Source organism: Lytechinus variegatus, chromosome 19, assembly GCF_018143015.1.
Source record: "Lytechinus variegatus isolate NC3 chromosome 19, Lvar_3.0, whole genome shotgun sequence".
Classification (NCBI taxonomy): Eukaryota; Metazoa; Echinodermata; class Echinoidea; order Temnopleuroida; family Toxopneustidae; genus Lytechinus; species Lytechinus variegatus.
This window is the reverse complement of record NC_054758.1, coordinates 13,963,179-13,974,240: the sequence shown is the minus strand read 5'-3', so window position 1 is coordinate 13,974,240 and position 11,062 is coordinate 13,963,179. Positions and strand designations below refer to the sequence as shown.

Sequence of the window (11,062 nt, the reverse complement as noted above, 5' to 3'; positions counted from 1 at the left end):
ACCATTTTCCAGTTCAGGCCGATTATGCATGGCGCTCATCTGCACACACAATCCATAGACAAACAAGGCTGGGATAGAGAAAGAGAGAGAGAGAAAAAAAACGCCAACCTGTTCCCATTGTATCACAAACAATGCCCCAACTTTACTCACCCTCGGTTTCAAAGAACAAAAAATCTTCCGAACAATAATCACCCTTATTCATTGGACTACGCCCCGCAAGAGTTAGCGAACTGTGGCGAAAGCTTTTCAAAGTTTACAGTACACAGTACAGAATGCGTTTACGTCGCAGTTAGCTAGCTGGTGCACTTAGTCGTGTTAACGTTTCGCCATTTTGTTTCTGGAGGATTTTATTTGGTAGAGGCGTTGTCGATATTTCCAACTTTCCCAAATCTTCTCAGAGGAAACGACTTGTCTTAATTTTTGCAAATTTGTATTCCTGTGTCGGAAAATTAACAACAGAAAAGGTATGTGTTTTATAACTTTAGATATTCCTTTTTCAAAACTGACATCTGCAAGATTAAGAATACACTCTCTCGAAGTATGGGTACATGAATTTCGTAACTATTTCAATGGTATAGATCATAATGCGACATCGTTCCTTTTTCAAAGGAAAGCAAAATCGAATATGCTGTTGAAAAACCACTGGAATAATTCAATTTTTAAGTAGAAAGTGATGTTTGGAAATCTTTGTATTAAAACCTGTGACACCCCTTTCCGTACTGCAAGAAGTTTTGCAACTTTGAACTTTGAAATTCTACAGCTTTAAACAAATCGAAGAACAGTTGACATCGGAGGGGAGGAGAAAGCGAGGAGAGGATGACGAAAAGAGGAATGAGGAAGAAGAAAAGTGGGTAGAAAAAAGAATTGCAGAGGACAGGAGAAAGAAAGAGGAGAAGAAAGGAGGTGAAAATGAAAAGAAAAATAGAATGAAGGGGAAGAAAAATAAGATGGAGATGAAAGAAAAGAGTTAAACAAAGGAGAAGAATGAGAAATAAGAAGCAAAAGATCAAGATGGAGAAATGGAAATGAGAAAGGATATAAAAGGGATTTCAAGCAAAAATGAAACGTGGAGGCAGGTTCCTTGGGATTTTATTTCTTTTGAGTTAATAAAACTCTTAACTTCAATTTTAAATTCTCCCATCTAGTCTCTCTAATACACTGTAAAACTTTTTACTGATAAATACTTTCATTTTCTTTATTATTATTGTTACGATGATCATTATCAGTATGGAGATATGATGCCAATCATCAACATCAATATTGTTTTCTAATTTTATCATTTATCATCATCATCACCATCATCATTATCACCACCATCATTCATCATACATCATCTTCACTATCATCATCATTGTCATCACCACCATCATCGTCGTCATCCTCATCCTCACCATCATCACCATCATCGTCGTCATCATCACCATCATCATCCTCCTCACCATCATCACTATCATCATCATCCTCACCATCATCATCACCACCACCATCATTATCATCATTATCATCATTTTCATCATCACCATCACTAGCATCGTTCTCGTCACCTTCAAATGCATACTCTCAAAGTCATCAACATTATCCTCGTCATTACCATACCCTCACCACCACCATCACCATCATCATCACCACCACCACCATCATCCTGACCATCATCACCATCAATGTCATCATCATCGTCGTCATCACCATTATCTTGTTTGTATTTAATTGATATTTTTTGTATTGTTGATGACTATTTTACTATTCTGATGTTCTTCTCTTTAAAGATGGGTTTCAACATCGTCGCAGCTCTTGTTGTTTTTCTTGGGATGTGTGGAGCAGCCAACGCTAACCTCACGAGTAAGAATTTCACTTTTTTTTTACAATGGGCAGTTCGCGCCCCATGCCCCCTATCCCTATATTAAGACAAATTTAGCTGAGAAATGTCATATTCAAATCATTAAATTCATGGTTTTACTATTCAAAATTGTGAAGAGGTGAAATGAACCATAAATCAATGCAGTGTCAGAAAATACTTATGAGGCAGTAAATGAAGGGATAGAGGATTATCATTAAAGCCCAGCGCACACCATGCGATCCGATGCGTTTCTAATAAATCGCATTTTGCATTAAATGTGAAGGCTCCAACTTCTCCAAGAAGTAAACTGATTTCATTTGAAGTTCGGCATTATGATAGGAATAATTTAGAAATAATGACATAACTTTTCTTTGCGACAAACCCTATGGTCGGATAAAACTTATCCAAACAAAATCGGCTTCAAGTCTCAGCCGATGATGACGTCATTTCGATTTGAAATTGTATTTGCTTTCATTTCTACAGGGAGGTTCGAACTTCAGGTAGAATTTCGATTTCACTAGTCCTGACCACTATTCTCAACACTGATCGCTAAGATGTTTATCACAATTTCTTTCAAATTCGGATCGCACAAGCCGTAAACGAAGCTGAAATGCTGAATGCTGAGTAACTCACTGCACTTGCGCGGAGAACGCTCGCGAGGATCTGTCCCCCAAATTATATTAAAACAATTCAGTCATCCATATTCTGTGAATAAAAATTAGGCTAGTCGGTACCCGCAGTTTGATTATAAAGTCACGTGATTATATAGGAAAATGTTTGTCTCAGTGATAACTTTGTAACAATCATTTGTATGATCACTTTCGACCGAGTCCCAGTATCATACATGTATCTTTGTCAAAAATTCATTACAAGGCCTGCATGTCATAAACAATCTCTGCTTCGATGACTACTTATACATTAACCAGTCGAAAACGAATTCCATCTGAACAATGCATTCATAAAGCATGCGCATTACTTCACAGTTCGATGCATCTCAATAAGCGATCTCATCTCAATCTATTTTCGATTGATTCACGATCTCGAACAAACCACAGTGCTGTCGAGTTTATGATATACTTTACGGGTTCCCCAAGAAGAAGAAAAAATGAGAAAAAGAAATAAAAATAAAAATATTTTTATCGTTTTCAACCCATCTTTTTTTTTCAAACTTTATCACAAAATTAAAGGGACAATCCATGCTGAAAATATGATTTGAATTGATAACGTATGATTCCTGCAAATAAACACTGAAAATCGGTCAAAGAATAACATTTAAAACTGAAGTTCTGCATTTTTGCGATGAAAGAGTATAATATATGCATATTTCCGTGAATATGCAATGACGCGAGCGAGCTGATTATGACACATCCCAACATATTTTATTATAGGGAATTATATGTTTATTCAAATTTTCTCCAATCGTCTACTGATTTAATGTGAAAAAAAATCATTGTTGAAACTTATTTTGTTGCAAGGGAGAAATATCTTACACAATGACTTCATGCAATGAATATAATGTAAGAAAAACCTATTGCATTGCATGATGCTGTGCATTTACAGTAACTGTTGAAATTCAATTGCCAGATTTTAATGACATTTTCTGCGTTTTGGTTATTGAGTTTTACTTTGTTTATTCAGATTTGATATTATTTTCATCCCAGAGTATCAAGAAGGTCAAATTTGTTGCTGTTCCGCGATTTGGGGGATTTTTGTTGTTGCATTGTTGAATAAAAGTAAAGTACATTTTAGTAAATATCAATTATTTGTTATCAACATCTAAAATTAAAAAAATTAACCTGAGATGATTTACCTTTCCAAGCACCATTCCCTCAAGGATTTAAACAAGTAAATACAGTGTATACCCCCTCCCCATTAGCATTAAAAAGACAGTCTTTTCACCGTACACGCGGACATCATCTAGTCTGCTGGGCAAACCCTTCACTCGAAATAAGGGTCTGAATGTGCAGCTTACTCATGCCTTGTGTATTGGAACAGCAAGTTTTGTATGTGCTAGTCTTTGCGTGGAGGCACACTTGTTGATCAAAGTTCCAATCAGGGTCTGTGCCTGCAGACTAGACATCATCCGATGGAAACACCCCCACTGACCCTTTTATGTGCTTTATTTTTGTTGAACATGTGGTTTACTATAACCATATTGTAGTATGTCCATGCTGTAATTTGTAATGGCAGTGCCCCCTATGGGAAGCGTTGTGAGGAATCTTGCTCTTTTTTTACATTATAGATTTGCACTTTCATGTTTCTTTCACAACTCTCAAACCCGGCCTTCGGTTTATTTTATTTTTTTTTCTATAATTTTAGCACAAGTCTTCACATGGGGTGAGGTGTCCGCCGGCGTCGCCGGCGTCGTCGCCATCCTGGTCGCGATCCTCGGCATCACGAGATGCGTCCACGAGTTCACCTGCCGCAACTACCAGAACGAGCCCGAGGCCCTCCGCTCCATCGCCATCGGAGGACGGGGAGAGAACACCAAGCTGTAGAGAGATGATGGGGGTCAATGCCCACCAGGGCGTGGTCACCTCAGGGGTGTGAGGGAGGGGCGAACAGGTATAAGGGGGGGGGGTGCAAGATTAGAGGTCACTATGCAAAGATTGATTACGCTTTGCAAAGAATTAGTACGAGAGGAGGGAGGGGGCGGATTCTTTGCTCATAAACATCTGACAATGGGATGTCGGGAGGGGGGGGGGTTGAAGGGGAAGAGACAATGGAAGGGAAAATCTAAAACTCGAAGGGTAACAAAATGTGATTTACAAAGGGATGGGATAAATGATGTGACGGAAGGGTGGGGGGGGGGGTTAAGGCAAATTATGGGACAGTGGGCCGGGGCCTGAAATTAAATTTGGAAGGGGTTCATCAATCATCACGATGACATGGATATAGCCGATGACGTCATCATAACCACTAGGGCATTACCGGGTAACTGTCAAAAAGAAGGGAAGGGCGGTGCATTATGATGCAAAACAAAACTGATAAACATAGGTTTTTGCCTCACCTATTTCTGAAACAGTATCTCATGAGGAAGAAAAAAGGTGTATGATATTTTGTAAGTTTCTTTCATCCAATCGTTTTCAACCGATTGTTTACATGTATGTACCGTGTGTGGGGTTAAGATATCCGCCATCGTTCTCCGTCACACCGACGAAACCGACTCCAAACCGACCGATGGTATGTCATTCGAAATAACGTAATAGCTTTGATCGGTCTGGAGTCGGCTTCTGAAGTGTGACTGGGTCATTCTATTGTATATACTGCATGTCTTGTATGTCATCTTTCATCTATTCAGTACTAGTAGAAATGAGAGAAAAAATGTAGATTTTTAAATAGCTATATCTGTTGTATTTGCACATGTAGAAATCTTTTTTCATTCACCTCTCAAATCATATCGAATACTATGTCTGTCTTTGTTTTAAAAAGGATGTTTATCATGATTATCAGAACGGAATGTTTCTAAACAAAGTTTTATACATATATAAAGCTATTTAAAAGTGAGATCATCTATTTGAATTTCAGGGAGAAAAAAATGCATCTTGTAGATTATTTTCATTCCTAACTCTGCAAATGAAAATATGCTTTGTTTCCGTCTGTTTTGTATTGCCTCTCATAAAGTATGCAATAATGAATAAAAACAACGTTCAAAGTCCTCCCAACTTGGAGGTTATTACAATTTTAACTTTGGTCATAAATCACGTCCAATGTCAAACCGAAAACTATATTTCCCCGCACGAAAGCAAGCTTGAGGCTTTTTATATCATTGCCCCTAAAATGTTATGGTTTCATTATGACGTATAAATATTTTGTTAAAGTCATGCAGATTTGTGTTAAACGGCCTGTGTTGTTTATTTTTTGTACAAACTCCATTTCGTTGTTTATTCAGTCTTTATATAATGTTTAATTTCACTTACATGTAGTATAAGGAGATTTATGAGTGAGCTTATGGGCTGAAAAATGGGTGGAAAATATAATGAACAAAAATTAGTGTGTATCCCAACATTTCTTCCATCTACATCACGATAAAGAAACTAGCACACAGTTAAATTATTTCAGGAGTTCATTGAAACCATGGTTGTACATACTTCAATCATTGTTATTTCCCCCATTTCAATGTAGAGTGATATTAATAAGAACTGATTTCGTAGAGTACCTCCTTTCCCGATTTTTCTTTTATTCTTGTAATGTTTAAAATTTGTTAAGTCAATCGGTAGATTATACCAACTGGAAAGAACACAGTGTCATGCAGTGTGTTCGTAGTGCGACGCAGTGTCATACAATGTGCATACAGTGTGTTCACAGTGTGGACACACCGTTTGAGTGCAACACAGTGTGTACATACCGTTTGCAGTGCAACACTGTGTACACACCGTTTGCGGTGCAACTCAGTGTGTACACACCGTTTGAGTGCAACACAGTGTGTACACACCGTTTGAGTGCAACACAGTGTTTACACACCGTTTGAGTGCAACACATTGTGTTAACAGTGTGTACACATTGTGTTAACAGTGTGTACACATTGTATTAACAGTGTGTACACATTGTGTTAACACTGTGTACACATTGCTCGCAGCGTGTACACATTGTTCAGTGTGTCGGTGTGTTGGCAGTGTGCTCACAATTCCAGTGTTCAAAGTATTACACAGTGAGCTTACAGTGTGTTCACTGTGTCCAGGGTCACAGAGTGTGACTCTGTGTGTTCTGTGTCATACAGTGCATGTGAGCACAGTGTGTTCAAAGTATGATGACACAGCGAATGTACACTGTGTTCACAGTGTTACGTAGTGATTTTTTAGAGTCACACAGTGAGTTGAAACAGTGTGTTCAGTGTGGACGTGATTATGTGTATTACCCCCTTAAAATGCACAAATTCAAATCATCATGCAGCTAATCTCACACTGTGGTCACACCAACAGCGTGATTGTTCACAGTGTGTCCTACGTGAACGACTGTTGGTCACACTGTTTAGACGTCATATGTAACCACAGTGCATGTGAAGACAATTTCACACTGCGTCGCATGCACTGTACACACTATGCGCGGGACATTGCGTTCTTCCCAGCAGAGGGATGAAGGTTATTATTATTTTTTTTAGATTTCATTGTCCTTTTGTGCCATTAAGTGTCTTTCATAGAATTTTTAAAAAGTAATTAAACATAATTGTTGATTAAAATCTTTTTTGATGAATTTTTAATATGAAATCAATGGTACCACTGTCTCATTTTGTTTAGACTTGTAAAAGAGAAAGCTTGTTTCACTTTTGCATATCAAATACAACCGAAACGAGTGCACAGTCAAAACAAAATCTAGCAACATGTATAGAATTTATTCAAACTAATAGAGCCTGGTTCAATATAATATGAACGTTCAGTGGTTGTTCATAGTTCAGAGAGAGAGAGAGGGAGAAAAAAAGGAGTTTGAAACAATGCTCAATTTTTAAGCAATATAAATAATATTGCTGAGTCGCCTGTTTAATTTCAAAACATAAAAAAAAATAACAATACCTAATCAGTTCTGGTAAACTTGGTTGCATAAAGCGTTTTCAGTGTTAGGGGCAGGTTTCATAAAACTTGTCATGCTAACAAATCTACTGAAATCCTTCACACAGAATGGCTGATAGTAACAGTGCATTCGTTATTATGACAAGTCTTAATGAAACGGGACACATGTCTCCGACTTTAAGTGCAGCCCGGGGGGGCCACTTCCATTCACGAATGGATACCATGCGCGACCATGGGGTCTCGAAAAGCACCCTAAACACGTAATTTTCATTTTCTGAAAATGCACCCCTTACCAAGTAGACTCCAAGTATTGGCGTGTGAAACCCTACCCTTAACAAATATTGGAAACAAAACGATACTCTTGGCAAATATTCCCTAAGTACAGGAATGTTTTATTGTTACGGGTCCTTCGGTCGTCTGCTTTACCTTATTTGGTTTAGTACGACCCCACCTTCTACACCTCACGCAAATCGGACTTTAACACGAAGTATTGGGGCAAAAAAGGACATCCTTTATAAAACATTTTAATTTTGTTTTATCATCCCCGCAAATTCGACCCTAAACAAGTAATTTTCCTAGCGAAATAGGTACCCTTTCTTCATTATTTTTGTGTTTTTGACACCCTTATCACATTACGTACGTAACGTGCCCTATCGTGAAAAAGACATCCTTTTTACGTGTTTTTTGGGTCGCGCATGGTATCCACTCGTCAATGTAAATGCCCCCCCCCCCCCGGGAGTGCAGCAAATGTTCCAAGTATTCCAACAAATAGAAATAACATGATGTTTGCTACATATGGAAATTTTGGAAGACGCATTCACCATGTTCACCATCGGAATTTTAAATTAACCAGTCTTGGCGCAAATGGGTTTTGACACTTTTTCAAAAAATGGCTGTTGTGCACTCAACCATAACAACAACACTGAAAAAAAAAAACTTACCAAGTGACAAAGGAATATCTACTCTATCCTTACATGCTAGAAATTCTCTCTGAATCCCACATTTTCTTGAAAATACTTGATTTAAAAAGTGTCACATTTTTTCTGACTCGTCTTTCGTATTCGGAGAACTGGATGGAGATTTTATTCTGAATACATTTGAGATATTAGTACTTTTGTTTGCCCCGTCAATCATGAAAATCTGGATCCGCCCTTTCGGACGTAATGAATGAAACAGATTCTTTGCAACGTATCGGAACTTTTTTTTTCTTTCAAAGGTATTAGATTGGGTAAAAGTGCGAGTAAGTGATTAATACTTTGTATCATGCAAAATACAAGGGCGCCCCCTTCTGGCAAACTTTCTAGATGTAATGGAGATGTGTGTGTTTTTTTAATCTCGTCATCGTCTGCATTGTCGGCCCCTTTTTTCCTCCTCCTTGACTATCATAATCTCCACACTCCTCCTCCTCATCATTATCTTCATCATCATCACCACCATGCATTTCTTTCTTTCCTTCCTTCATTCTTTCTTTTCTATCTCTCCCACTCCCATATTCCCCCATCTTTTCCTGATTTCTCTTATTCTCTTTTTTTTGAAGGAGCCTCGATGAAAATAACATCGGGATGTGATGAAGCGAGCATATTGATCACCTAATCTTGTAGTGATGGTGAATTATTAGATGAGTGAATTAGAGAAAGAGAGAGAGGGAGAGGGGTTGGGGGAGATAAAGCATACTCTTCTGTTTATTTCAAGCCAGAATCTCGGTCAAAAATCCAGATTAAGACTGCCGGTAAGCCTGGCAGCAAGTTTGATTAATAATATTGCTCGCATGACCTGACGCTCGATGATGATTATGTTTCCCCATCTCAAAAATCAACCCATCTCGGAAGGCTCATCTCTCAGGGCAGCGCCGGAGAATCTTTAGGATGGGAAGGGGGTGTCGAAAGAAGAATTCATGTTAAGGCAAATTGTGAAAAAATGGCTGAGTCCTTTATTGTCACATCCTTTTTTCCTTTTTTAAAAAAATCTGTATGCTATTTCCTTCTATTTCATATCATGAACCTATGTTTTTAGATGTTCTTCCATGTCTTGTGATAAAAACCCCCGAAAAAACCACATTGTAGACGAATCAGCGAGACAGTATCAATATCCATTTTTCCAATAATGCAAACTTATAACACAACATTCGAACATTGTTTTTTTCATTAGGCGGCACCCAAGGTTCTTTAACTAATTAGGGGAGCACTAATCATGCTAATGAGCTAACGCGTATCATCCAAAGACAGATGGGCTCCCCGTTTATGGAAGCAAGTGACTCCTTGACATTATCATTGCAGATCTTTGCCAGATGAGAATTATGTTTTATTCTACATGCTCTAGGTAATATCATGAGCATATGCCTTAGTTTCGTAGCGGAGCAAGGTGCATATTAAGCAGGATGGGGGGGGCACCGGGATTTCATAAACGGGGCATGCTTAAAAAAAATGGGTCTGTTTTTTTAAAGAAATTTTGACACATTTTTACTAACCCAGAGAGTGAATAAAAATGACTTTAAAGTGTATTTCAAACTCCTGTCCACCATTGAGCACTGGGAACAATTTTTTTAATGATGGTGCTGAAAATTAAATTTGAAAAGCAAAAAAAAAAGGTTTTCACCTCCAAAATAGAGGACTTATTGGTCATTTTTTTCAATTTTTACACATTCTCATGAATACCTGGGGTTCTGCCTATGGAGAATCGAATAATACATACAGCATCCCTAGGAAATTTGGGAGTTGATTCAGCGACCCACCATCCCCGACTCCAAGGCCCATGCTCCACCCCCCCCCCCAAAAAAAACCAGTATAAATGGAAAGTGAATGAGTGAGTGAATGGATGGATGAACAGGAATGAACGTGAAATCAGAGAGAGAAATGTTGTGTGGATTGAAGGACGGATTGGTGAATTGATCAGCGGACGAATAAAGTGATGGATGGGTGAATGACTGGAGCAATGAACTGATAATTGAATCGATCAAAAGAACGAATAAAACGACGAATGAATATATACAAAGCATTAAGAAAGAAGTGTAAAATGACAAAAAAATAGGAAAACATATTGAACGAATAGACCGAATGATTTGATAATGGCATTATTTTATTTGAAATTTCAGCTTTAAAAATTATTGGAGTATGTTCTCACCCCCCCCCCCCCCTTCCACCCCTTGGCCAGACTTACTGGCCACTCTTTCTCATCTTCGCTCCGCGCGGTAAAAATAAAATGAGAGCATATCCATGCTTTTGTAATGTGTGTACGCTGAAATGCACTTTACACGCTCCTCTCACTTGCTTGCCTTTCGTACCTATAGGTGTCGTCTTGTAAAATACCTGGAATATCATTAAAAGAATATGTAGAATATCTTCAATATGTGTTGAAAAGGAGGGATCTTTGGAAGAATTAGTTAATTAAATTTCCCTATGGATGTCGTCTGCGATTCCGATTTGGAAGCTCAAATGATGCTAGCGTGTAGGACAGGCCTCGAATTCGGCGGGAAAGGAGTTTGACAAAATTACAGGTGAGATTCCCAATGTTGATTTCATGCGCATTGTCGTAGACGCGTGACAAGTCAGTTCTGTCTTATGTTGATACATTTTGCTTTGTATTGGACTATACGGAAGCTTAGAGGTGCCAACTATTTTACGAGATTGCGAGGTTTTTATCTTATGTAAAGTTGTATGTCATTGTCGCCACGGCGAGTTATGTGGAGCGTTGGAGCGTTGTGGCCCAGTGGATAAGTCTT

General features: G+C 38.4%; 1 long non-coding RNA gene across 1 annotated transcript; it reads left to right on the top strand.

Annotated features, from left to right (window-relative positions):
* Positions 1-213: 213 nt before the first annotated feature.
* Positions 214-8,098, top strand: LOC121405789. Its single transcript, XR_005968695.1, has 4 exons — positions 214-464; positions 1,767-1,839; positions 4,157-7,525; positions 8,084-8,098. It is a non-coding gene; the product is annotated as an uncharacterized LOC121405789 (long non-coding RNA).
* The last annotated feature ends 2,964 nt before the right edge of the window (positions 8,099-11,062 follow it).